Raw genomic sequence first — 27,120 nt, 5'->3', positions numbered from 1 at the left:
CCACCTATGCCAAAACATGGTATCCATCCACAGACAGCTGTTTCGGGGTATTGCCCCTCATCAGTGTGGAGTAGGAAGCTGGAGACTGCCCTTCCCGTGGTTGTTCCTTCCCGGTGAAAGACCTGGCTAGTCATTGCTTGCGTTGAGAAACATGTGATGGTGTCTCCGCGGCTCTTGATTTACATGTTTTTGCATATTTCCCATAAGGAATGGGGGCATTGCTCTAGCATCACTGCGTTGAGAAACATGTGATGGTGTCTCCGCAGTGTTGGATGTTGATCTCCATGAGTTCATTCATCCTCATTTTTCACAGTCTTTTACTAGGCATTGCTCCTACTAGGCAGTTTCCTACTCCACACTGATGAGGGGCAATACCCCGAAACAGCTGTCTGTGGATGGAGACCATGTTTTGGCATAGGTGGTTTCCTTCATTGGAGACTGCCCTTCCCGTGGTTGTTCCTTCCCGGGGAAAGACCTGTCTAGTCATTGCTTGCGTTGAGAAACATGTGATGGTGTCTCCGCGGCTCTTGATTTACATGTTTTTGCATATTTCCCATAAGGGATGGGGGCATTGCTCTAGCATCACTGCGTTGAGAAACATGTGATGGTGTCTCCGCAGTGTTGGATGTTGATCTCCATGAGTTTATTCATCCTCATTTTTCATGGTGGTGAAACACTGACTGCATTATGGTAAAGTGTTGGACGTCCAGTAAGTCAGAGATTGATTGGGGTACACTGATTAAAGTATGGTGAAGTGATGAAGCTCTGGTAGGTATGAGACTGGTGGCTGAGACTGGTGGGGGAACACTGACTGCAGTTAGGTGCAGCAATGAAGGTCCAGTAAGTCGGAGACTGACGTGGGAAGTGAATGCAGCATGGTGGAGTGATGGAGGTCGGGTAGGTTGGAGATTGGCCGGGGAACACTGACTGCAGTATTGTGGAGCAGTGGAGGTCTGGTACGTTGGTGACATGTGGAGGCACAATAACTGCGGTATGGTGGAGGTCTGGTAGGCATGCTAACCCCACCATGGGACCATTTGTAAATTACGTTTTAATTTAATGGACAACCCATTTTAACTGTATTCTTGTCCTATTTCTAACAGGGTAGAGGGGAGAGGCTCCTTCTGCAGCCATTTGTCAATTAAGTGCTGGAATATACTTTTTTTTGTGCATTTTCTAGTTTTGTGGGGGGGTTTTTAAACACATGCAAATTCTGCCAAGGAATTTAACAGAAAATCTAAAACTGTTTTTTTGGGGTGTTAAAAGTCAGACGGGGAGTCTTCTGTGGATTGCAGGGTGGAAAAAATGTTATTTATGAGATGCCTAGTGCACTGCAGGAATGAATATCAGTGGTTTCCCTTTAAAAGTGACCAATTTATTGTTAACCGTACGCTAAGACTACAATAGCAATCACCATGTCGAGGAAGAAGCAGAGGGAGCCGCTTCTCGGTGATACCTGTAAGAGAGCCCGAGGGCGATGCAGCTTATCACAATGGTTACGCGGCATTCGGAAGCCTGCAAAGTACATTACTGCAAGTAACAGCTCATGAAAAATACAGTGAAAAACTGCTTGTGGCAGAAACACTTAACTTCCTTGTTAGCAACTTCTCTCATGTGGCACTTTAACACCGAAAAAGTTGTTTATTATGTTCCGTGCCAGGCAAAACTGATTAAATGGGGCTCTTAAGAATCAAAGCGTTATAAATTCATGGAAATACAGCGAGCAATAAATTCTGCGGAATTAAAAGCTTAGCGCGCTCCTATTAGTGATTTAGGGTGTTTGCATTGTTAATACTGATCTGCGGCAATGCTATTCTGCTTACAACAAGAGCGCCCGGCGATCCGCGCACCGGCGCAGCCGTTAGGCACGGCGGTTTCCGCACGTAAACCCTGCGCGACGACACAAGGAGAAGATTGCTTGTTTATTCATAGGAAACAAAAAGGAAACGGTGCGGCTCTAAGGATCACACGGTTCAGACTAAAGTTGGAATTGAGGTTCAGAAAATTTTGAAGACTTTAAATGACTATCATAAGTACGAGAAAGAAACGGAGGAAGAATACAACCAATATATTGGTCAGGATACATTGCCTTAATCTGGCACCTGGTTATTCAATGTTCCGGATTGGAACTAGGTAGACCAGGATTCTTCTTCTGATACTATAAATTCCTAATTGGGTTCTGTCCTTTTCAGTTTTGGAAGATTTAAGACAAATAATTCTGTTTATTAAATAAGTCTTTTTGCACACGGAATTTTTGGAGCACAAACTGAACAAAAACTCTCCAAATCTCAAAACTTTAAGTTTCTGCTTTGCTTTTGCTCCGAGAACTTGGCAAAAAGAATTTCTAGATTAAAGGAAAAATAGGTCAGAAAAGTCTTGGATTTTTTTTCCCAACGAATTGCACAAGTAAAATCTGCGATTAGCCGGCAAGTGGCTAAGATTTTACAAGTGCTAAGAAAATTTTGCACACGGAAAATTGACCTGTGGATTGCGTTTTTAATTTTTTTTGTTAATAAAAGGGCACAAATCTTTGGCAGATTTTTAACGCTGATTTCAAAGGGGACAAAATAATCTGCAATGAATTGTTACAGGTTTGCCGCACATCTTCTCTTATGGTTTTGGCAGCTGTCAATCCTGGCAAAATCAAGCATTTTGTGCCTGTTTTCTGTGGCCAAAAAGTTGCAAATTTTGGCATACAATGTTTGTGCAGAACAATATTGGATTTTTTTGCAATATTCTGCCATTCTTGTCACTTTTGAATTGTGAGCTTTCTCCATTAGCACTACAGAAGAGATAGAAAATGCAAATTAAAAAAAACAACACAAAAATAATTGTAAACTTGCTCTAGTTGCGGGATGGAATAAAACGTAGAAAATGTTAGACGTAAAAATGCGCAAAATGTATCTAGTGACGAGTGACCATTTTTGCACAAATAATATCAATGCAGCTACAAATTTCCCCCATGTCATTTAATTACAGACAAGCCCTGATCCCTGGTCCAATTCGGGCATGTAAGTGTCACACAGGGGACCCCCCGTTCTAACCAGTGAAGAGACATAAAGCACTTCTCCGGTGGTCCTGGTCTGACCATGTATTACTTGTATGTTCAACATGTGATACTACATTTTTTTTTTCGAAGGGAGGCAATGCAAAATTTGGAACCAGGGTCCCTACTAAGGGGCAGATGCAGTTTTCACTTTCATGTGAATGCACCATAAGATTGTGACCCCAGTTGGAAACAAGGACCAGCGAAACATTACTTGGATGCATACAAGGTTTGTCATAAACCACTAAAATAAAACTGACCCATCAAAATTACCCATGGAGACAAGGAAGGGTCCTAATAATGAGTGAGCGTGCTGGGATAAGGTGTCATCCTTGGGTGCCGAGTGACTTCGGCGTGCTCGAAAAGTATGTTTGAGTCCATGCGGCTGCATGTCTGTTTGTTAGGTAATCCCTGCATGTGTTGTGGCTGTCGAACAGTGACGAGACATGCAGCCGCGGGGACTCGAACATACTTTTCGAGCACGCCGAAGACACTCGGTTAGCACCCGAGCATGATCAGATAACGCCTTATCCGAGCATGCTCGCTCATCACTAGTAGGTCCTGTTGTGAGCCGCGGAGTTCCTCTTCAATAGTAATTTATTATTGCAGTGCTTCTCCTCTAATACCGTCTTAAACTGGTGGAGAATCCCCCCCATCCCCTCTCGCAGACGATACTTTCTAACTTTGATCCTTCCCATAAAGTCGTCTCAACGACCACATTTATTAATGCAAACCTATTTTTCCTCTTTTTTTAATTAACTCGGAATGTTTTAATCAATATATTACTTCTCAGTCCTGCGTGATTTTTTTTCTTTCTCAAGAAGGCATATTTCACCCTCTCAGACGTCTAACAGCTTCAGCGCGGACAGCCAAAATGTATAGATCCTCTTAAAAGAGCAAATTTTATCGTAAAATTTTTACTTGCCATCAACAGATTATAACGACGTGGTCATCAAGAAAGACGGAGCTGTGACAGTCCGGTCACCTTAGACGGTTGCGGGTGTGACAAGATTGGGACGCATCTACATTACAAATGGTTGATTAAAGATCGGCAATAAAACAAGACTGGACATTAACGGATATGGACACCTTTGATGACTTTCTTTTTTTTTTCTTTTACTTAAATTCATGCATTTCAGGATAAAAATACTTTTTGTGATTGGGTTTAATAAAAAATGTTGCAACGTTTAGCTTTTACAGTTTTTTTTTTTCTTTCCCTTAACTCATTCTGCAGTCAGCAATGTGAACTGAACTATGAGCACAAACTACATCAAAGTTGAGATGAACTTTTACTTTTATGTGGATGCTGAAAGGAGTTTAAAAACAAATGGACGGATAAAACAATTACAAAATCTGCGGTCAGAATTCAGCTGCATATTTCTGATTGGGTCAGAATAATGTTTGTTAGGTGGTAATATTACATCCCAGCCCTGCGACTTCATGCCTCTTTTACCTCATGACAGTATCCTGCTCTTGGATGCGGTTATTTAGTCTGATCTACAAATATACCCAGATCCTTCTCTACAAGTGACTCTCCTAGTTTTACTCCCCCTAGAACATGAGGTCTGCATATTATTACACCCAGATCCTTCCCTACAAGTGACTCTCCTAGTTTTACTCCCCCTAGAACATATGATGTCTGCATATTATTACACCCAGATCCTTCTCTACAAGTGACTCTCCTAGTTTTACTCCCTCTAGAATATATGATGTCTGCATATTATTACACCCAGATCCTTCTCTACAAGTGACTCTCCTAGTTTTACTCCCCTAGAACATATGATGTCTGCATATTATTACACCCAGATCCTTCTCTACAAGTGACTCTCCTAGTTTTACTCCCCTAGAACATATGATGTCTGCATATTATTACACCCAGATCCTTCTCTACAAGTGACTCTCCTAGTTTTACTCCTCCTAGAACATATGATGTCTGCATATTATTACACCCAGATCCTTCTCTACAAGTGACTCTCCTAGTTTTACTCCCCTAGAACATATGATGTCTGCATATTATTACACCCAGATCCTTCTCTACAAGTGACTCTCCTAGTTTTACTCCCTTAGAACATATGATGTCTGCATATTATTACACCCAGATCCTTCTCTACAAGTGACTCTCCTAGTTTTACTACACCTAGAACATATGTCTGCATATTATTACACCCAGATCCTTCTCTACAAGTGACTCTCCTAGTTTTACTCCCCTAGAACATATGATGTCTGCATATTATTACACCCAGAGCCTTCTCTACAAGTGACTCTCCTAGTTTTACTACACCTAGAACATATGATGTCTGCATATTATTATACCCAGATCCTTCTCTACAAGTGACTCTCCTAGTTTTACTCCCTCTAGAATATATGATGTCTGCATATTATTACACCCAGATCCTTCTCTACAAGTGACTCTCCTAGTTTTACTCCCCTAGAACATATGATGTCTGAATATTATTACCCCCAGATCCTTCTCTACAAGTGACTCTCCTAGTTTTACTCCCTCTAGAATATATGATGTCTGCATATTATTATACCCAGATCCTTCTCTACAAGTGACTCTCCTAGTTTTACTCCCCTAGAACATATGATGTCTGCATATTATTACACCCAGAACCTTCTCTACAAGTGACTCTCCTAGTTTTACTCCCCTAGAACATATGATGTCTGCATATTATTACACCCAGATCCTTCTCTACAAGTGACTCTCCTAGTTTTACTCCCCTAGAACATATGATGTCCGCATATTATTACACCCAGATCCTTCTCTACAAGTGACTCTCCTAGTTTTACTCCCCTAGAACATATGATGTCTACATATTATTACACCCAGATCCTTCTCTACAAGTGACTCTCCTAGTTTTACTCCCCTAGAACATATGATGTCCGCATATTATTACACCCAGATCCTTCTCTACAAGTGACTCTCCTAGTTTTACTCCCCTAGAACATATGATGTCTACATATTATTACACCCAGATCCTTCTCTACAAGTGACTCTCCTAGTTTTACTCCCCTAGAACATATGATGTCTGCATATTATTACACCCAGATCCTTCCCTACAAGTGACTCTCCTAGTTTTACTCCCCCTAGAACATATGATGTCTGCATATTATTACACCCAGATCCTTCTCTACAAGTGACTCTCCTAGTTTTACTCCCCTAGAACATATGATGTCCACATATTATTACACCCAGATCCTTCTCTACAAGTGACTCTCCTAGTTTTACTACACCTAGAACATATGTCTGCATATTATTACACCCAGATCCTTCTCTACAAGTGACTCTCCTAGTTTTACTCCCCTAGAACATATGATGTCTGCATATTATTACACCCAGATCCTTCTCTACAAGTGACTCTCCTAGTTTTACTACACCTAGAACATATGATGTCTGCATATTATTATACCCAGATCCTTCTCTACAAGTGACTCTCCTAGCTTTACTCCCTCTAGAATATATGATGTCTGCATATTATTACACCCAGATCCTTCTCTACAAGTGACTCTCCTAGTTTTACTCCCCTAGAACATATGATGTCTGAATATTATTACCCCCAGATCCTTCTCTACAAGTGACTCTCCTAGTTTTACTCCCTCTAGAATATATGATGTCTGCATATTATTATACCCAGATCCTTCTCTACAAGTGACTCTCCTAGTTTTACTCCCCTAGAACATATGATGTCTGCATATTATTACACCCAGAACCTTCTCTACAAGTGACTCTCCTAGTTTTACTCCCCTAGAACATATGATGTCCACATATTATTACACCCAGATCCTTCTCTACAAGTGACTCTCCTAGTTTTACTCCCCTAGAACATATGATGTCCGCATATTATTACACCCAGATCCTTCTCTACAAGTGACTCTCCTAGTTTTACTCCCCTAGAACATATGATGTCTACATATTATTACACCCAGATCCTTCTCTACAAGTGACTCTCCTAGTTTTACTCCCCTAGAACATATGATGTCCGCATATTATTACACCCAGATCCTTCTCTACAAGTGACTCTCCTAGTTTTACTCCCCTAGAACATATGATGTCTACATATTATTACACCCAGATCCTTCTCTACAAGTGACTCTCCTAGTTTTACTCCCCTAGAACATATGATGTCTGCATATTATTACACCCAGATCCTTCTCTACAAGTGACTCTCCTAGTTTTACTCCCCTAGAACATATGATGTCCGCATATTATTACACCCAGATCCTTCTCTACAAGTGACTCTCCTAGTTTTACTCCCCTAGAACATATGATGTCTACATATTATTACACCCAGATCCTTCTCTACAAGTGACTCTCCTAGTTTTACTCCCCTAGAACATATGATGTCCGCATATTATTACACCCAGATCCTTCTCTACAAGTGACTCTCCTAGTTTTACTCCCCTAGAACATATGATGTCTACATATTATTACACCCAGATCCTTCTCTACAAGTGACTCTCCTAGTTTTACTCCCCTAGAACATATGATGTCTGCATATTATTACGCCCAGATCCTTCTCTACAAGTGACTCTCCTAGTTTTACTCCCCTAGAACATATGATGTCTGCATATTATTACACCCAGATCCTTCTCTACAAGTGACTCTCCTAGTTTTACTACACCAGAACATATGATGTCTGCATATTATTATACCCAGATCCTTCTCTACAAGTGACTCTCCGAGTTTTACTACACCTAGAACATATGTCTGCATATTATTACACCCAGATCCTTCTCTACAAGTGACTCTCCTAGTTTTACTACACCAGAACATATGATGTCTGCATATTATACCCAGATCCTTCTCTACAAGTGACTCTCCTAGTTTTACTCCCCTAGAACATATGATGTCTGCATATTATTACACCCAGATCCTTCTCTACAAGTGACTCTCCTAGTTTTACTACAACAGAACATATGATGTCTGCATATTATTATACCCAGATCCTTCTCTATAAGTGACTCTCCTAGTTTTACTCCTCCTAGAACATATGATGTCTGCATATTATTACACCCGGAACCTTCTCTACAAGTGACTCTCCTAGTTTTACTCCTCCTAGAACATATGATGTCACATATTATTATACCCAGATCCTTCTCTACAAGTGACTCTCCTAGTTTTACTCCCCTAGAACATATGATGTCTGCATATTATTATACCCAGATCCTTCTCTATAAGTGACTCTCCTAGTTTTACTCCTCCTAGAACATATGATGTCTGCATATTATTACACCCGGAACCTTCTCTACAAGTGACTCTCCTAGTTTTACTCCTCCTAGAACATATGATGTCACATATTATTATACCCAGATCCTTCTCTACAAGTGACTCTCCTAGTTTTACTCCCCTAGAACATATGATGTCTGCATATTATTACACCCAGATCCTTCTCTACAAGTGACTCTCCTAGTTTTACTCCCCTAGAACATATGATGTCTGCATATTATTATACCCAGATCCTTCTCTACAAGTGACTCTCCTAGTTTTACTCCCCTAGAACATATGATGTCCGCATATTATTATACCCAGATCCTTCTCTACAAGTGACTCTCCTAGTTTTACTCCTCCTAGAACATATGATGTCTGCATATTATTACACCCGGAACCTTCTCTACAAGTGACTCTCCTAGTTTTACTCCTCCTAGAACATATGATGTCCGCATATTATTACACCCGGAACCTTCTCTACAAGTGACTCTCCTAGTTTTACGCCTCCTAGAACATATGATGTCTGCATATTATTACACCCAGATCCTTCTCTACAAGTGACTCTCCTAGTTTTACTCCTCCTAGAACATATGATGTCCGCATATTATTACACCCGGAACCTTCTCTACAAGTGACTCTCCTAGTTTTACTCCCCTAGAACATATGATGTCCGCATATTATTATACCCAGTTCCTTCTCTACAAGTGACTCTCCTAGTTTTACTCCTCCTAGAACATATGATGTCTGCATATTATTACACCCAGATCCTTCTCTACAAGTGACTCTCCTAGTTTTACTCCTCCTAGAACATATGATGTCCGCATATTATTACACCCGGAACCTTCTCTACAAGTGACTCTCCTAGTTTTACGCCTCCTAGAACATATGATGTCTGCATATTATTACACCCAGATCCTTCTCTACAAGTGACTCTCCTAGTTTTACTCCTCCTAGAACATATGATGTCCGCATATTATTACACCCGGAACCTTCTCTACAAGTGACTCTCCTAGTTTTACTCCCCTAGAACATATGATGTCTGCATATTATTACACCCAGATCCTTCTCTACAAGTGACTCTCCTAGTTTTACTCCCCTAGAACATATGATGTCCGCATATTATTATACCCAGATCCTTCTCTACAAGTGACTCTCCTAGTTTTACTCCTCCTAGAACATATAGTGCCTGCATATTATTACAGAACAGATGTATTTCTTTACATTTCTCCACACTGAACCAATCTGCCACGTTGATGCCCACTCAATTTGTCAATGTCAGTATGTAACTTATGAGCATCTTCCATAGACTGCACTATACGATGTAGTTTGTGTCAGCTGAAAAAATAGAAACAATACAATTATATCCGAATAATAGCGGAAACATCACTGAACCACTGCAGTCATCACATATTATGTAGTACTGTGTACTTAGAATTGCTCATTTTCCCTTCTACTCAGGTAATTTTTCTGTTTTCCATTAGGTCTATGACATCACTTGATAAATGACTGGCTGAATCCTTCTAAGCTATATGTAGAAACAGGAGGTAAATTTTTGCAGCATGAGTCATGTGTCACTGCAAAAGTCTATGACAGTGGGGAGAAAGGAGCACCCGGGTAAGGAGGTGAAGAATGGAATGATAAATGCAGGCAGAAAGAGACTTCCTGTTTCTACATAGAGCAGAGAAAAGAAAAGAATTAGCTGGGTAGAAAGGCAAAATGAGCAATTGTAAGTTCCCTGTGCAATATAATAAGAGGATAAAAACTTTGATGGGAGGAGGTGGAGGGCTTCTTTAAGCTTCATGGTCTATAAACACCCGGGAAAGACTTGAAATAGCATACACCACGCTAGCTTTGTGCCGGTCGCTCGGCACAGTACAGGACACTAGAGAGTCTCAGGGACTACAGATGGATGGATGAATGAATGGATAGAGATATGACATAGTGAATAGATAAATAAAAATTAAACAAAACACAAAGGGTTAAACAGAGCCAGTACAGAGACGATATCATATTAAGATGCTATTAGCCATGTTATGTTCTCACAAGGTCACAAACAGCAGTGATGATCGATGACACAACGCGGTGAGGCGGTGACCGGCTGACGCTGACATCACTTCCACCACTTGTAGAATATGAATTTTGTTAACACCGTGAAGAAGACGCGAATATATCTACTACACAACCACAGACGGAAGGAATACAGAGCGAGAGGAAAAAGACCAAAAAGTCCATCTCCACCACAAATAATGTTGGAGTCAATCCTCATTTACCATCCACAGCAGGAGGACAGAATTAGGGGGTTCACCAAAGTGGACAACCTCCATCTATTCTGATAGAAGTTGGCCAATAATATACAGAGTTGTACTGAAGAAGATTTTCTGCCAAGAGACTTTCACGGAAAGTCAATGCCAAAGAAATGCGACCATGGTGGTCTGATCGTTCCCACCTCCAAGTTACGGTTCCTAATTTCTCATGGAGAGGTAGGTCCTATTTATGTATTTGGTTGTGCTGTGCTGTGAATCTCTGGAAAAGATGACTGATGCCCATGAGGTCACTGCAGACCCCAAAGCATATTACATGGAGGGAAAGGAGGGCTTAGAAAATAAAAAATTAATTATACCCACCTGGGCCTCTGCTCGTTTCAGATCAGTCTTCTTTTCAGATCAAAAAGAAAACCAAATGGGAAGCTACAGAGGACTTTGTAGACAGCTTCTGTGGCAGGAGACAAGGTCTACGACAGATGAGTATATTATTTTTTTTTACCCTTTCCCGGCCCTATAGAGAGTTCAACCTGCCACCATTTTGCTCGATTTGTGCCAATTTAACACCCCAAAATTTGGATTCCTGCTGACCAATTTTTTGGGAAAAATTCATAAAATTTGACCGGAGTCCATAAATTCACAGTTTTGGGAAGAATTCACACTTACTAAATGAATTAATTATAAAGGTTAACCAGCACCGTAAAGCACCATGCCTGCCCACAGGTTTTGTGAGGTATCACAGCTCAACTCCTCATTTCAGTGGAGCGGAGCTGAGGAACCAGACTCCACCCATGGATGGGGGTGGCGCTGCTTTTTGCATAAAGAATTCATGATTTTCTACATATTTGATGGGGTTTCCAATTCCACAAAGTTAAGGCAGTTCATTAGGATTTGGATGGCAAAGGATGTAGATGTGAGGAGCTGGCCTTATTCTAAAGACTATTGAACCAAAGGAGATAGAGCAGAATCCACAGCTCTAAGGGATGCAGACTTTTTCCAGCATGGAGCACCGGTTACGTCAATCTAATTGTTGTGTTCTATTAGAGATTTGCTTCCTGCGTTATATTAGAGATTTTCTTGCTCATCAGTTCAGACTCAGGAATCAATATTTCCATTCAGTGACAGTAAGAAGAGGAAGACGTGAAGGCTAGATCTTATGCATACATAAGGCCAGACCCAAGATTGGCAATCAATGAAAGCAATCATCCCATTACTCTCGTTAATGTCTCAGGGGCCTCAAGCCATTGTTATCCCACTCACTGGTCCACTGTTTGAATGGGGATAGTAGACCCAGTGGAGCTGTCAACATAGGGGGTCTCAAATGCAGTCCCAGATGATGGGTTCGGCCTTAAGAAAATACCTCCACCAATGCACAGTTAGCTTTGGGGGGGAGGGTGAGAACAATTCTGTCCATTCAGGAGGCTGATCCCAGGGAGGGAGAATAATAAAGCATATGTTTAGTGAGGGAGTTGGTGAAGTGACGTTGATGGGTGAGGATCTATTTCTCAGGTCCTGGTGCCCATGTATGGATAGCCTATGGAGATTGAGATCGGTCGCCAGTTAGGCTGGATACACATGCTACGGTCATGGGATCTGCTATCTGGATGTGAGTAACAATCTTAAGGACTGTTGCTGCTGGATACATGTGCTACGGTCATTCGTCTGGAGGAGCGTGAACCATGACTACAGACTATACTGGCGGGAGATACAAAATCTGTGTGCCAACCAAAAGTTGGGAGACAGTGAGTATCGCCTGGTACAGGAGCAGTGGAACTATCAGCCCCGGAGAGGGGATTTTGTGGATTGAGGGCAATGTATTTTGTCCATCTACCAGTAGTTGTTGTAAAACCATGGACATAAGGATTAAAAAATAGTTGCATCGTTAACCTCCCTAGGTGATTATTACAATTCTAATCTTTACAGTGTCCCTTTCATTTTCTGGAACAGTGTAGGTCCCAGCGAAGAATCCTCCACGATCATAAAGTGACAATACATTCAAAGAATTGCCATCACCTTATGGGACCCCGTTCAAAGGGGTTGTGCAACATTAGAAAATCATGGCTGATTTATTCCAAAAAGTATTCCACCCCTGTCTATAGATTATGTCTGGTATTACAGCTCTTCTCCACTGCAATACCACAAACAACCTGAGGACTAATTGCGGAGCTGTTTCTGTAACAGCCATGTTTTTCTAATACTGGAAAATCAATTAAATCACATGGTAATTTTTCACCAGACCTTCAATAACCTGAAATATAGTCACACGCAGGACCCCATTGCATAGGCCAAAGCCAAAACAAATACAGTATAGAGAAGAGGGGGTAGAACTTTTGGAAAATCTGACGAAAAATTGTACAATGCGAGAAATATATACGGAGAAAAGTACAAGAACTGTATCCAAAAAATGAGCACAAATCGAAAAATGTTAGGATAAAAGGGGTTACCTTCCAGATGTAGCTGCTCTGCAAAGCAATTTTGACTCACAACCAACCAAAAAAGGTGAATTTCTTTACCCTGAGGACAAAAAAAAAGATAAACAAACATAAGTAGTGCATAAATAAATAAGGCGTGCAGGCGAGCATGTCGGCAGCATTTTCATTGGCATCATGAGCAAACGTAAGTAAATAAAATGATGAAAATGAACACGAAATGAATCCAATTGTGCCTAATGGCAAATGACATCCACAGAGTTAATAAAAACAATATGTCACAGGACAGTTGCTTATCGGTACCAGCCAGCACTCGTCTCTTCAATTCGCAAGAACAACACGGGCTTTCCGAAAACAGAGCAGAGGAGACGGCTTTGTGTTCAGAGTTTTTAACAAAAAAAAAAAAGTGCTGCGAGGCGACTCCGGCTACTAACATGCCCATTCAGTGGTAGATGGATGAGGATTCACACACACACAGACGCTCAAAAACAACTTTGGGTGCATTTATGGTCAAGACCTACACAAAAAAATACTTAGAGGTCACAATTTCATCAGAACAGAAGCCAGGCCTAAAACTATTAGGAAATTGCAGAAAAAAAGAGCAACACAAAATAAAATCATTCCAAAATTCAAACCTCAAGATCATTCTCTTTTTTTGTCGCTATTCTTAAAACATCAGCTGAAACTCGTCCCTGGCTGTAAGGCACCTGACTCCTGCAGAAGCTCTTTTCCCAGCTACTTGTGCAGAAGGAGGCCACAAAAGATAAGCAAGTCCCCTTTAACATCCTTGGATGCATTTATGGCTACAGCCTACCTAAAAAAAATACTTAGAGGTCACAATTCCATCAAGGCTTTTACCCAACAGAAGCCAGCTCTAAAATTCTTAGGAAATTGCAGGAAAAAAGAGCAAGACAAAGTAAAAAATTTCCAAAATTTCAACTCTTTGTATTTTGATCATAGCCTTAAGGGTGACATTTCCAGTCCGTTTTCTTTTTTTTTTAATCATTCTTAAAAAAAAAAAAAAAGCTGAAACTCATCCCTGGCTGTAAGGCAACTGACTGCTGCAGGAGCTCCCCTTCCCGCCCCTTATATTGCCGAAGGAGACCAGAAAAGCAAAGCAAGTCCTACTTGACACCTCTGGGTCCATCTATGGTCACAACCTTCCAAAGAAAAAAAAAAAAAAACACTTGGGGGGGAGGGTTACAATTTTATCATAACTTTTACCCTACAGAAAAAAATAAAAATATTAGGACGTATATAACAAAGAGCACTCTAAAAGTACCAAATAAATAAGTTCTGCAATTAAGACTTCAAGACATTTTCCTTTTCCATCTGAGCCTAAAGTGTGAGTCTTTGAAATTTCCAGGCAGTTTTCTTTCTTGATTCTTTTTAGAAAACTTTAACTGAAACTTGTTCCTGGCTGTAAGGCAACTGGCTACTGCAAGAGCTCTGCCCTGTATAAGACTACTACAAAGAAAAAAATAAATACGTTTTGCAATTCAGATCCTTTCCATTTTGATTTGAGTGGGAGATTTCCAGGATATTTTCTTTCTTTCCTCATTTTAAAAAACTTTAGCTGAAGCTCGTTTCTGGCTGTAAGGCAACTGGCTGCTGCAGGAGTTCCCCATCACCTAGACTATATGCAAAAAGAGACCAGAAAAGCTAAGCGTGTCCTCTTTAGAGTTGAAAACTTCCCATTTCTTCATTCCCCCAACATCATCAATCGAAAGTCAGAAGGTCACCATATCCATTAGAAGGATGGATTCGGCCAAATGAAATCAAATGTGTATAGGGGCCTGACAAACACTTAGGCAAAGGTTTCTTTGGTTGGACCTAAAGGCCTTGATACATATTAGATAAAAGACAACTAAACCCACCAATTTTTAAGGGATCAGCAGACCATCTAATATGTATGGAGGCCTCCAGACTCTACTCCGACAGATAATGTTGGGAATTTCAATGGCCAATGTTTTATTTAAATGCGGCTCCTTTTGTTCGAAGGGTAGTTCTCTCATAGAGAAAATATGAGTGCGCGGACGAGTTGAGCATTTCTTTGTATAGTGAGATGCCAGAGTTAATGGGGGTGTCCAGGCTTGGGTTCAAGTGTTCAGTCACTCTATGCGACTACGTGCAGCCAGGATTCTCCAATGCCGACGCAGGGAGCAAGTGGGCGTGTGACCGAAAGTATACGATTTGCATACATGCAGTCATGTGCCAACCAGACCTGCCTGGACTCGCTCAATGCAAGTGTATTGAGCAAGTCTAGTTGGAATGTGGCTGGAAGTATGCAAATCGCCACGACCGGATAATTTTGAGGATTCACAAGTCTGCACTAATATAGAGGGACTGCAATCATGAACCCAAAGCCTGGACAACCATTTAATGTCTATGGCCAGCTTAATTTTTGCCCTAGTTTTCAAAGGTTAAGAAAAAAATAATTTCAGTATTAGTGCCTTGTTTACGGCCCCCATGGGCATTAAGGGTCCACATTCAGTTATAGAACCCCTTGAGGAGTAATTCAACAATAGATATTCATGACCTATCTCAAGGATATGTCATAAATGTCTCATAGCTAGGTGACCCACCAATATGAGCATCACCAACCCTTGTACTTGGGACATACAGGGGTTGGACAAAATAATGGAAACACTTAACATTTTGGCATCATAATCTTCGAACATGTCATAAACATGCAAACCGTGACATATGGTAATGTTTTGTAGTTGATTATTTGTGATATGTGTATGTAAATTAACTGTTTGTTTTGCAGAATTGTAAGAACATTGATGAGAACTTGATACCAATGGCAGACCTCTCGGATTTTCAAAGAGGCCAAATTGTTGGTGCTCGTATGGCAGGCGGTAGTGTAACAGAAAGTGCCCCATTGCTTGGCGTGTCAAGAGGTACTGTCTCCAAAGTAATGACTGCGTTTGAAAGAGAAGGAAAAACGTCCGCAGCAAAGCACAGGTCCGGCCGAAAGTCGAAGTTGACTGAGAGAGACCGTCGGACTCTAAAGCGAATTGTGAGAGAGGATCGCAAGACCACGGCTCCGAAAATCACTGCTGAGCTCAATGAACACCTACAGAACCCAGTTTCCCCGAAAACTGTTTGTCGGGAGCTGCACAAATCTGGATGCCACGGAAGAGCTGCAATTAGAAAACCGCTGCTCTCAATGACAAATATTTCCAGGCATTTAAGGTGGTGTAGAAAACTCCAGAATTGGTCCCTCGAGCAGTGGAAACGTGATATTCTCAGACGAATCATTGTTTACCCTATTTCCGACCTCCGGCCGAGTGTACGTTTGGAGACAGCCGAAAGAAGTATTCCATCCAGACTGCCTTCTCCCAACAGTAAAACATGGTGGAGGCTCTGTGATGCTCTGGGGTGCTATTTCGTGGAGATCCGCCGGGCCAATGATATCGCTTCATGGAAGAATTAACAGCCGAGATTATTTAGGCATTTTAGGTGACCAAGTGCATCCTATGGTTCAAGCACTGTTCCCGGAGGGGAACGCCATCTTTCAGGATGATAATGCAACAATTCATACAGCTAGAATCGCTAAAGTATGGTACGAGGAACATTCTAATGAAGTTGAGCATCTCATCTGGCCCACACAATCCCCAGATCTCAACATTATTGAGCATTTATGGCCGATTTTAGAGATTCAAGTTAGACATCGATTTCCGCCACCATCGTCGCTCAAAGAACTGGAGGGTGTTTTAACTGAAGAATGGGCAAAAATTCCTTTGGAAACAATTCACACCTTGTATGAATCCATACCTCGGAGAATTGAGGCTGTAATCGCTGCAAAAGGTGGACCTACACCATATTAAACTAACTTTTGTTGATGTTTCCAGGTGTTTCCATTATTTTGTCCAACCCCTGTATGTCCCTGTTTTGGGGGGACGAATTGGCTGCATATCTGTGCCATACTCTCCATAAAAAAGCAAATAGTCAAAGTATATCTTGGTCCCAGTGATTGTGAAGGGCTCCTGGCCTTTACCGCCCAGGGCCAAGAACATTCTTGGTCAGAAGAGCGTTGGAAAGTCCTAGAATGATAGAACTAGTTAACAGTAGACTATCAGATGTCACCAAGGAGCTCCGCGACGCAGAAGAAAATCCAGAATCCACAATTAATTATGCATCGTATTTTAACGGAAAAGCTGAACTGGAAATCAAGAAGATAATTGTTTGATAATTATTTGCAACAATAGATAATTTGTAACTATATAGAAAGCCACTTAATGAATTGTAATTGAGCTTTGGTTCAGGGCTGATGGTAAATATAACAACACAATTAAGCAATTATCTTGTTTTTATTATAATTACAGATTTTTTTTTTTTGCAAAACAATTCGTAATTTATGTGAACAATTTACACTGGATGTTTTCATTTTCTTATTCTATAAACGAGAGCGATGGTATCGAGGCAAATTCAAGTGAATGGATCTAAGCTCCCGCATAAGCACGCTTGTGCCATACATCGCCCCATAGTTCCTACACAGTGTAATAACGGACGGCTTTAAAGGGTTTGTCCGGGCTTTTCACATAATCTCAGTGCATATCTGGGCTGCATAATGGTGACAATAAGTAATTTACCTTCTGTCACCAGTTTGCAGGGTTTTCTAGATATCAGTGTCTTGCTTCTGAGCAGAACGTCCAAGGGGGGGTGTTCTGGCATTGAAATGAGAACTCGTCGGCAATTGTCTAAACGCTGTGTCTAACATCATGTCCTCACTATATCTGAAACTGAACCTGTCAAAGACTGAACTCCTTGTGTTTCCTCCCGCTACTAATGTACCTATACCCGACATTGCCATTTCCGTATGTGGTTCTACTATTTCTCCCCAGCAACAGGCCCGCTGTCTTGGGGTCATACTTGACTCTGAGCTTTCCTTTGTCCCCCACATCCGATCACTGGCTCGCTCTTGTTATCTGCACCTCAAAAACATTTCTAGAATTCGACCTTTTCTTACGTTTGATTCTGCAAAATCTCTGACTGTTTCTCTTATTCATTCTCGTCTCGACTATTGTAACTCCCTTCTAATCGGTCTCCCTCTTACCAAACTCTCCCCCCTCCAATCTGTCTTGAATGCAGGTGCAAGGATCATATTCCTCACCAATCGTTACACCGATGCCTCTACCTTGTGCCAGTCATAACACTGGCTACCCATCCACTCCAGAATTCTGTATAAACTTATTACCCTCACCCACAAAGCCCTCCATGGCTCAGCACCACCCTACATCTCCTCCCTTGTTTCAGTATACCACCCTACCTGCGCCCTCCGTTCTGCTGATGACCTGAGGTTAGCATCCTCAATAGTCAGAACCTCCCACTCCCGTCTTCAAGACTATACACGTGCTGCACCAATTCTTTGGAATGCACTTCCAAGGTCAATACGATTAGTCCCCAATCCCCACAATTTTAAGCGTGCCCTGAAAATGCATTTATTCAGACTGGCCTATCGCTTCAACATATTAACCTAATCTATCCCTGTGTGGCACAGCCAAAAGTTTATTACCATAACCAGGTTCCCCGCATCATGCATCCATTAGCCCTCTGCATCCGTACTATTACACACTTAACATTATGGCTGGTCCATACAATCAGGGTACTGTTACCACCCACCTTTCATGTCTCCCCTTTTTTTCCTCATAGATTGTAAGCTTGCGAGCAGGGCCCTCATTCCTCTTGGTATCTGTTATGATCTATGTGATTATTGTTATGCTGTAATGTATATTGTCTGTACAAGTCCCCTCTGAAATGTAAAGTGCTGCTACACACACACACAATGATGGGGGGATGGGGAACATATATACCAGGATGAGAGACATATACAGTATACCAGGATGGTGGACATATATACCTGGATGGGGGTGATGTGGACATATATACCAGGATGGAGCTGATGGGGGACTTATATTCCAGAATTGGCCCAGAATGGTGGACATATATACCAAGAAGGGGGACATACACACCAGGAAGAGGCCAAGGATGGGGAACATACTGTATATAACAGGATGGGTGACATATATACCAGAATTTGAGACATATTTATAAGGATGGGGGACATATATACCAAGATGGGGAACATATATATAAGAAGGGGCCCAGGATTGAGGACATATGCACCAGTTTGGGGCCCAGGATGGGGGACATTATTACATAAGGGGGTGGACAAAAACTTTTGCGCTTATAGGCTTTAGAACGTTTCAAGGGACTATACATCTAAACAACATGCAGAGGAATACCAGGTCCAACTCTTGCATCGGGGCCCATCAGACACCAGTGACACCACTGATAAGAGTCAAAAAAAAGGCAGGTGCAAGAGGCGTATAAAGAGAAATTTCTGGGTTCCATAGCATTTTTAATTTTCTTTTCAAGATTATTGTGTACCCCTTGCCTTGGGTCTGGATGGTGATGGTTCTTTAGGTACTCAATGGGATGTACACCCAAGAGCACAGTCACTACCTCCCCTCCATTCAGTCTACAATTGAATGTCTGTGTGTTCCTTCAAGTCAAAAATTCCCCAAATTCTCCATTTCATCCTATTTTTAATCAATGAAATTCGCCTTGAAGGTAAATAGAAAAATAAGACGGAGTTAAAGAGACAGAGATATCCCGATGGGTTCACTATGCTGCAAACGTTCCAATTATTACCGCCATTCACTGCACAGTCAGATTATTTTTACAAACTATAAAAAATCTGACTTTATTTCATTCAATGGAGAGTCGACAATCTGCAGACAGCTTTTTGTGGTGACGGCCTACAGAAATGAACATAAAAAATAACCACAAAACAGAGTAATCGCTCGCAGACTGACCGTACTTACCATTCGGGTGAAGCATTATTTTTAGCTACTCACTGCTCAAAGGGCCAACATCAAAGAAAGGACTGATAGGTGTTAAATCATAGGAACTTGCAGAGAATTATTTTAGGCAAAACTCAAGTTGTCCTCAAGAACAGGTCACAGACACCAAGCAAAAATTAGATTAAAATGGGAAGAAAAGGAATTCAAGGACATTCTAGAAATCCAATAGAATGGGGTTTCTTTAAAAAATAAGTTTGTACCAAGTTGGAAAGTTACCATTTCTCTATGCGATTGTGTGATAATTTACTGATTGATGGTGGTGTAACTACCGGAACTCCTTCCGAAAACAAGGTGGACCCAAAGACAAAGAATGGAGCGGTGGTGCGCAAGCTCAACCTCGGCTCAACTCAAAAGAGATTGGTGGGGTTTCCAGCTGTCGGACCCCGGAAGATCCATAAATTAGGTTATCTTACGAATGGTTCATCATCAACATTGAGGCATTACACACTCTTGGGGTACAGGCGATACAAGCTATACCTTTGATGTCCCGTCATGTTCCACCCATTCAGGTACAAAAAAACAAAATAAAATTAACTACAGATATCGACTTTTTTTACATAGATAAATTGGGATGGAATTTTTTTGAGTACTTAAAAGAGAAAAGCTCTTTCTGGTTTTAATCCAAATCTCATTACAAGAGGATCAGCACACCTTTCCAAAATAAAATGAGTGAACATTCAATTAATTACCATTCTCACAATTCAATAATTAATGCCCTTGAGGTTTTATTATATTAAAATAAAACTTATCAAACTACCAAAAGTATTCCTCCATGCTGAAAGTTATCCAGTTTCCATATGTTCTGACATGTTGGATCCGGGATCTAAGATTCCAGTTCTGTAACAATCAGGGTTGTAGCTGAAGGACCTGGGCCCTTTTGTCTGACGGGGCAAAAAAAGACAGTAATTGCACATGGTAGGTGGGGGTCCTGGTACAGATTTTTGAATTGAAGCCCAGGAGCTACAAATTATGCTTCCTCTGTACCAATTTATGGGGTGTCATGATCCACCCAGCTACACAAGATTCTCATACTCGTGGCGAGTCAAATCTTCACTCTTCCAAAATTACACCAGGAATATGCAAATTATCTCCCTTGAGCTTCAACTCCTGGTTTGACAATTTCATTGAAGCGGCTCGAATCCAGCTACACCCAACGATCCTCAGACTCACGAAGACTCTTCAATCTTCCCAGAATGAACCAGGAATATGCAAATTATCTCTCTCAAGCTTCAATTCCTGGTTCCATCTATATAGGTACCGGGTAAAAGATTGGGTTAAATGCCCTGGGTGGAACAAGTCCCCAGACTTAACCAGAACATTTTATTTTTGTGGCTCAGTGTTTAGCACTGTACCCTTTGCAGCGCTGGAGTCCCGAAATCAAATCTTTTGACCCCGACCTATAAAGGGGCTTGGCCATGTGGAAATTTTTCTCAATGAAATGGAAGTTCAAATGTTCAATTTCCCAACAGCACCATCACAGGGAAAATTATTACATAGCTCTCATTAAAATCGATGGGCTGTCTTTGGAGAGCAGTGAAATTCCAGGTCCTCCAGACCAAGAGACTATCTTTGTTGCCATTATTTATTCTTTAAAACAAATGAGGGTCCTGGCTATCTCTCCGTTCTTAAAGGGTTTATCCAGTACTTTTTTTTTTTTTTTTTTAACTATGGGCCTAAAATCTATCTCCCTGCCTATTCTATACGGCGCCGGCTCAGACCGATCACCAACTCCTCCTGATGGAGATTCAGTGGCTCCACGTCAACAGAGTAGTTCTTCCTCTTCTGCACTGCTCTGATTAACGACATCCTGCTGATTGACTACCAGCTCTCCGCAGTTAGGCTGCAGGGAGCCGGCTGTCAATCAGTATGACGATGGCAGTCACATCCCGTCAACAGAGCCGAGTGGAAGGGAAGTCGCTGCTTTGTTGATATGACATTAAGAAAAGCTGCTGAATCGCCGGCAGGAGCGGTCTGAGCTGCCAAAGATCAGCGCCGGGCATAACAGGCAGGTAGGTAGTCTTGATAACCCCTTTAAAGTCCAAGGGTTCTTAACAATACAGATTCCCACAATTAATATCAGACTATTTCCAATGAGGGGAAAACTCAGACAGCCGCCTCACTCAACCCGATCGTGTGAGACATCCAATTTCACGTGCGGAATCAGTTGACACAGGCAGACTGTGTTAAATTCAGAATAATACGCTGTTTTATTTTTCGCTTCCACTCGCAGCGCGATGTTATTATGAAAATGCCCCATAAACTGATTTATGTTTATCTATTGTGCCTCTCCAATTTTCTGCATGTTTAGCAGACAAACCTGTGGTTTCCACTTTGCATTGCAGATCTGATCGCCTACCCAATACTGAACACTACTCGGCCATGTTAAATTTTAATTTGAAAAACAAAACTGCTGAAATGGGCTACTTTAAATTAAGTTATACATTTGTGCTCTGTTTTTCATAACCTAAACACATCAGGTAGCAAGGAATAAAACAGACAAGGGTTTTCTTGAAATATATTATCCCTATATTGTTCTTTATATCGGAAGTTTCGCTTAAAGGGCACCCGGCGTGCGGCTGTGAAACCTCTAGAATCAATAGCACAGATGAAGCATAAGCCTTAATGTAATTTGTGTTAATTTATGACCGTCAGTACCCTTAACTGGCTTAGAAAAACATAGCTACGGTACTTTTTTCACAAACAGTGCCCCATCTGACCACAGGTTATATGTAGTATTACAGCTCAGCCCTATTTACTTCAAAGAAAACTGGCTGCAATACCAGCAACAACCTATTGACCTTAATGGTGCTGTTTCTGCAGGAAAATAGCTTAGTTACTCACCGATAACGGTGTTTCTCGGAACCCATGACAGCACCACGGAGAGAGGGGGTCCGGCCCATCAAGGACAGGAACCTACAGATAAAAGGGCGGCACCTCTCCTCCACCCCCAGTTGGTTACAGAGCATCAGAGGGTCTCCAGGTTAGTTAACAACAAAAGTACTGTATATACATAACATTATAATATCATATATTATAGAGAAGCACCGTGTCTAACAAACCACTCTATACATATTAACTCGTGCTCACCGCACACGTGACAGGGGGGGGGGGAAATAAGCGGGTGCTGTCATGGGTTCCGAGAAACACTGTTATCGGTGAGTAACTAAGCTATTCTCTCTCACCCATGACAGCACCACGGAGAGAATTTCTGAGATTGGTAGCTTAGGGAGGGACAGATTGGTAGCTTAGGGAGGGACCACCGCCTGAAGGACCCTTCTCCCGAAGGTCAGGTCAGACGTAGAGGCTAGATCTAGGCGATAGTGCTTGAAAAAGGTAGAAGGTGTTGACCAGGTGGCCGCCTTACAGATCTGCTCTATTGATACCTCTGATCTTTCTGCCCATGAGGTTGCCATTGCTCTTGTAGAGTGGGCTTTTAAACCTTCCGGGATGGTATTCCCACTGGATGAGTACGCCAGGGCAATCGCATCCCTTATCCACCTTGTTAGGGTACTCTTTGATGCCTTGAGCCCCTTCTGAGGTCCCTGGAAACACACAAAGCGAGACCCTTCCTTCCTACATCCCTTGGTGGCCTCTAGGTACTGGACTAGGCACCTCTTCACATCTTTCACATCTAGAGTGTGAAATTTCTCCTCTCCCCTATTCTTAGGGTTTGGGCAGAAGGAAGGAAGGACTACGTCTTGTGACCTATGAAAGTGTGTTGACACCTTAGGTAGGTATGCCAGGTCAGGTTTTAATAGCACTCTATCGTCCAGGATTTTAGTGAATGGGGGTATCGCTGACAAGGCTTGAATGTCACTCACTCTGCGAGCGGATGTTAGGGCCACTAATAGTATCATTTTTAACGATAAGGTTTTCAGGGGAGCTGACTGAATGGGCTCGAATGGGGGTCCTGTTAGGACAGACAGTACTATGTTTAGATCCCATGATGGTATCTTCTGGGTGGTTATTGGTCTAGACCTGGCTGCGGCCCTCATAAATCGTGTTACCCAAGGGTCGCCTGCCACATTCTGATTATAAAGGGCGCCTAGATCCGCTACCTGTACCTTCAGTGTATTAGTCGCCAGCCCCTGTTCTAACCGCTTTTGCAGGAATTCAAGGATTTTATCAATTTGTATTCCATCCTGAACCTTTACCCCCGGAGCTGGATAGAAATTTTCTCCACGTTCTACCATAGGCCCTGGTTGTGACCGGTTTCCTACTTTTTTGTAACGTGGAAACTAGATTTTTTGAGAACCCTTTCCGCCTCAGCAGTGCCCTTTCAAATTCCATGCTGTTAAATGGAGGTTCACTGCTCGAGGGTGTAGCACGGGACCTTGAGACAGAAGGTCGGGGAGATCTGGTAGAACCCAGGGGTCGGTTACTGACATCATTCTCAGCCATGAAAACCAAGTTCTTTTTGGCCAAAAGGGGGCGATCAATATCATTTGTGCCCTGTCTTCTCTGACTTTTCTTATTACCGCCGGAATGAGAATGGGCGGTGGAAAGGCATACATTAGGCCCTGTGTCCATGGAAGCATAAACGCATCCAGGGTCCGAGGATTCCCCTTGGGGTCTAGGGAACAAAATGCCTCCACTTTTCTGTTCTTGTGGTCGGCAAACAAATCTATGTCTGGGGTCCCCCACATTTTTATGACCTTCCGAAAAATGGACTGTTTTAGCACCCACTCTCCTTGATGTAGCTGGGTGCGACTCAGAAAGTCTGCTGTCTGGTTTTCTGCTCCCCGTATGTGTAGTGCCGATAGGGATAGTAGATTTCCCTCGGCTAGCTTGAGTATTTCGGATGATGTGTCCATTAGTGTCCTGGACCTTGTTCCCCCCTGGTGATTTATGTAAGCCACCATCACTCGACTGTCCGAAAATATGCGGATATGATGGCCTTTTAATACTGGTAGAAAGTGTTTTAGGGTGTAGCCTACTGCCAGCAGTTCTTTTTGGTTTGAGGAGGCTTTTAGTTCCTGACCCCCCCATTCCCCCTGAGCCACCCTGTTGCTCATGTGTGCTCCCCATCTCACGGGACTGGCATCTGTGGTGATTATGTGTGAGATATTTGTCACCCAGGGAATCCCTTTGGACAGGTTGTCTCTCTTCCCCCACCAGGCTAGGGAACGAATAGTTTCTGAGTCTAGTGTGACGTAGCCTTCCAAGTGACCTCCTGATCTCGATTGGTTGCTCAACACATCCCATTGGAGATTTCTCATGTGTATTTGCACCCACCGGACTGCCGGCAGGCATGCAGAGAGGGACCCTAACAGAGACATTGCTTTTCTTAGCGTCATGGAAGGGTTCTGTGTTGCTCTTGCTACCATGTGAGCAATCCTCTCCTTTTTTTGATCTGGTAGGTAACACTCCTGGGTGTTTGAATCCAGTGTCAGGCCTAGGAACTCCTGGATTTTCCTGGGCTCCAGTCTTGATTTTTTTAGGTTTAGGAGCCATCCGAGGTCTTTTAGAGTGCTCATCACTCTGTCTGTCTGTTCCCGGCATTTTTGGGCTGAGTTGCTCGCTATTAAAAAGTCGTCCAGATATGGGACTATTAGAACATCTTGTTCTCTTAGGTGAGCCATCATCTCTGCCACTAGTTTCGTGAAAACTCGCGGGGCTATCGAGATCCCAAATGGCAGGGCCCTGTACTGAAATTCTCTTATTTTGCCTGCTATAGAGACTGCCAGTCTGAGGTACTGTCTGGAGTCTTTGTGAATGGGGACATGATAGTAGGCATCGCTGAGGTCCAATACCACCATAAAACAATGTGGAAAGAGAATTTTGATGGTCGACTTGATCGACTCCATTTTGAATTTTTCGTTTTTGACGTAATCGTTCAGTCTTTTTAAATTTATAATTGTCCGGAAGGTCCGGTCTGGTTTGGTTATTAGGAAGAGAGGCGAGTAGAATCCTCTGTCTTTCTCCTGCGTGGGAACCTCCTGGAGGACCTTTTTGTTCAACAGGCTTAGGACCTCTTTTCGAGGGCTTCTTGTTCTTTTTTTTGATGATCTTATCGGGGTCACTATATATTTTCGAGGTGGGAGAGAGAGGAAGTCTATCCTTAACCCTGATCTTATCAGATTTAGTAACCAAGGGTTGTTTGATATTTTCTTTCAGGCTGGGAGAAAAAACCTTAGCCTCCCTCCCACCCTGGGCAAACAGTCACTTGGAGGGCTTTTTGTCCCAGGACGAGTTACCAAAGAAGAACCCCCTGACCCTTCTCCTATCGTCCCACTTCTGCTCTCTCGGGGGTCTCCTCTGAAAGAATTTTTTGTTACGAAAGGACCGTTTAAAGCCTGTGGGGCCTATCGGGCCTAGATTTGGAAAACCCTTCTTTTTGTCTCCAGCTTTCTCAAGGATGTCATCCAACGTCTCTCCAAACAGGAATTTCCCTTCACAGGGGATGGCGCATAACTTCATTTTAGTTTGTAAGTCTCCAGGCCAACATTTTAGCCACAGCGTTCTTCGGGCTGCATTTGATAGGGCTGCCGTTTTGGATGACAACCTTACCGAATCCGCCGAAGAGTCAGCCAAGAAGGCTGCTGCACCCCTTATCATAGGAATGGATTCTAGGATCTTTTCCCTGGGTGTACCTTCCCTCTCTTTCTTCCCCTCCCTTTCCGTTTTATAGATGAAAGGGCACTCTGAACCTCCGAAAGGATTACTGCTCTTAGGCCTGAGGCGTAATCCGGGGTTTCGTCACAGAGAAGCTCCTGTATGCAGGAGTCACAGAGTTTTTTATCCCAGGAAGCTGGTAACGGGCTTTTACAGGTGGGGCATTCCCTGTTCTTTGTTTTTTCATTTTCTTTCCCTAATATGGGAAAGAAGTCTATTATAACGGGGAACATTCACGAAGATCACTTACCCCCTACGCGCGGTTGCAGGTACTGGTTCTGGAGGTGGATTCAGATCCCTCACTGGGCAATCCACGGCAGGTGACTTGCTCCTCGCAGTCGATTTACTTCGCTGCGTGGAGTGACTACTGGACCGGCTCTCACGCCCGTCCTTTTCTTTTTGCCGGCGATGGTGGTGTTGCCCATCTTGTTGCTGCTGTTGTTTAGGCTGCTGCATTGACTGCTGCTCTTGCTGGTCGCTATCCTCCATGTTAATGGGATGCTTCCAGCGTGGAGCAGCTCTGTGCTCCTCTTTTTAAATCTCCCGGCGATGACGTCACCTGCTCCTCCCAGCCTGCACCGCTGTGCCCCAGGGAGCGCGCACCGTGGGGACCAGGAAGTCTCGTTTCATTTCCGGGGCAGCGCCATCTTGGTACACCTCCTGTACCACAGCGCTGCCCGCGTGTGCC

The 27,120-nt window shown here is 42.6% G+C and overlaps 1 protein-coding gene across 11 annotated transcripts in view; it reads right to left on the bottom strand.

The window, feature by feature from the left end:
* The window catches only part of FOXP1 (forkhead box P1), a 794,287-nt gene that overhangs the window by 431,086 nt on the left and 336,081 nt on the right, over positions 1-27,120 (bottom strand). For all 11 annotated transcript variants that reach the window (XM_073569710.1, XM_073569708.1, XM_073569704.1 and 8 more), the window contains one exon: positions 12,961-13,030. The gene's annotated coding sequence lies outside the window, so the exon portion shown is untranslated. The remainder of the gene's footprint in view (positions 1-12,960; positions 13,031-27,120) is intronic.

Source organism: Dendrobates tinctorius, unplaced genomic scaffold, assembly GCF_039654945.1.
Source record: "Dendrobates tinctorius isolate UK_male_01 unplaced genomic scaffold, ASM3965494v1 ptg000027l, whole genome shotgun sequence".
Lineage (NCBI taxonomy): Eukaryota > Metazoa > Chordata > Amphibia > Anura > Dendrobatidae > Dendrobates > Dendrobates tinctorius.
This window is presented reverse-complemented; position numbering and strand designations above follow the sequence as displayed.